This window comes from Hevea brasiliensis, chromosome 14 (genome assembly GCF_030052815.1).
Source record: "Hevea brasiliensis isolate MT/VB/25A 57/8 chromosome 14, ASM3005281v1, whole genome shotgun sequence".
NCBI classification, from domain to species: Eukaryota; Viridiplantae; Streptophyta; class Magnoliopsida; order Malpighiales; family Euphorbiaceae; genus Hevea; species Hevea brasiliensis.
In genome coordinates, this window is record NC_079506.1 from 17993690 (window position 1) to 17996133 (window position 2444).

Below are 2444 nucleotides of genomic sequence, written 5' to 3' on the forward strand. Positions count from 1 at the left end.
GGGTAAAAAACACAGAGGAAATGAAACTGAGCATTTCAAACAAATTTTAACAAATGTATGATACGAAGAGAGACTTATCATTCAAAACTTAATTTGAATCAAAAACTGTTATTACATATTTTTGCATTATTGATATATAGTAACAGAAAAAATTGATATGCAAGAATACAAAACATAACAGTTTCAGGAAATAGATTCAAACAAATTCAATCTTGGTGTATTGAACCTAGCCATGTGGAATTAGAGAAGAAGCTGAAGGTTTGAGGAATAGCAGCATCCTCCTGCTCGGCAAGTCGTAGCAATTGAAGAAAGTAAGGATAAAATTGATGTGACTGTAGGAGAAGGAAATTTTGATGGAAGCTTTGGTGGTAGAGCTTCAAAGTTAAGCACTTTCAAGGCTTCCCGTGTTCACTTTCAAGGCTTCCTTTATTGGAGGCCAATGAGAAAACTCAGGATGAGCACACCAGAGAGCCACCATCATCAACCGCTTCATCTGATCTTGTCAAATTTACCACTTAATCTTTCGTCAGCTGCATCAAGAATTTTGCCTTCTTCATAACGATCCCACACCCACTTCACTAGGCGTACCTGGATTTCATCGTCCACTTTCACCAATGGTCTTCTTCCACACGCAATCTCCAAAACATCAAAACAGTAGACATCAGACCTTTTGCTTGACTTTCCAGTATCCTGACATTCAGGAGCTTCGTATCCATTAGTCCAACCTACAAGTGTTTGAGACATGGCATCATGACGCACAATCCGAGCTAATCCAAAATCTGCAAGCTTGGCATTGAATTCTGAATCTACCAACACATTGCTTGATTTTATGTCTCGATGTAGCACACATCGTACACATCCTTGGTGCAAGTAATGCAAGGCAGAGGCCAAACCTTGGACAATTTTATGCCTTTGTTCCCAATTCAGCATGCTTGCTTCTTTGAAAAGAAGGCGCTCTAAACTCAGATTTGGCATGTACTCGAAAACGAGTAGCAGTTGCTCTTTATCGTGCACCAACCTATCAGTTTAATCAGGTTTTGATGATTCAACTTGCTACAGATCATTACTTCTGATGAATAGTTCATTAATCCTTGGATAGACACGTTTTTCAACTTCTTTACAGCAACATGAAGGTCTCTCTCGCTCCAAAATCCCTTATAAACTATGCTAAACCCTCCCTCGCCAAGCTTAGCGTGCTCATCGAAATTATTGGTTGCACGATCCAATTCATCATATGAAATCTTCTTTGCTCCTGTCGCTATTTCAAATCCCTGTTCTGTCACATGTGCAGTATCTTCTTGCTTCCATTCGCTCTTCTTCATGGACAAGCGAAAGCCGATTATAGAGAAAACTACAACTAACAAAGTCAAATTAAGGACAACAGTCCATAACCACAATGGCATCCCACGTTCTTTATCATTTTCCGAGCTTGAAGTGAAGTCCCGGGAATGTGTGGATAGCAGTTGTCCTTCCAGTGCCTGCTGAAATCCCAAAATTTGCACATTAGGGTAAATATAATCTCGGATCCAGCACGCAGTCTATGGATTGCTCCATTGTTCCATTATTAAGAAAGCCAGTGAAGAGAATACTCATAGTTTTTGTGCTGGAATTGTATGTTATGGATGCATCAAAGAGTTTCGCATCTGTAATATTACTGTACCGTGTAACATTTTTCAAATTTCTCGTCGAGTTGATAAAATCAATAACTACAAGCCCATTTGAAGGATTCCAAGCTTTTTTATGGATGTCAAACTCCACTGCAACAAATGCACTGTTCGCAGAGTTCAGTTCCTGGCCAACACTACTTGTAAGACCAAGTGCACTTTTCGTGGCATTAAGGGGGTTTCTGGAATCTTGAGGGGAGAGAAAGAGCCCATCTGCATATTGAGTTCTATTCTTGGAGTTGATAGAAAAGGAGAAATAGGTGGTGAAATCTGTGAGATCGCCGGTGATATTGTCCCGTAGTTTCATTGGTTTGCTATATGTTGCTCGGCCAATGCTTTCCTTAGTAGGGCTAATCACCCGGTCTCCCGTGGGTTTAGTGGCTTGGTTTGCTACAGCATCTCCTTCGTATGTTATGCTGGGATCGTTGAGACTGAAACTAGAAATGTTGAAAGATAATTCTGCACTTGGAAATGGGAAGTTCAAGAAGAATATGGTGATTATTACGAACAAATGTGGGAGACACTTTGTCTGGTGGAAGTTTTTTGAGATAGAATTAGCCATTGCTGGAAATAGCAGTAACTAGTTAGTCTTTGATTTGGGGCTGTCGTCATTTTCGAGAGCATCCTCTTTTACAGGCAAGCTATTAAGAAATTGAAGTAGGGCGTTGGTAGACCAGGCCTACCTAAAAGCACAACGCCTGGAGTACACCAAGAAAATAAAAAGACTTAAAAATCTAAACCGAGAAAAAAAAAATTCTCGTGTAAATTTAGACTTGGTTC

At 40.0% G+C, this 2444-nt stretch overlaps 1 pseudogene; it reads right to left on the minus strand.

Annotated features, from left to right (window-relative positions):
- Positions 1-382: 382 nt before the first annotated feature.
- On the minus strand, positions 383-2226 carry LOC110671438 (L-type lectin-domain containing receptor kinase IX.1-like; annotated as a pseudogene).
- Positions 2227-2444: the final 218 nt, after the last annotated feature.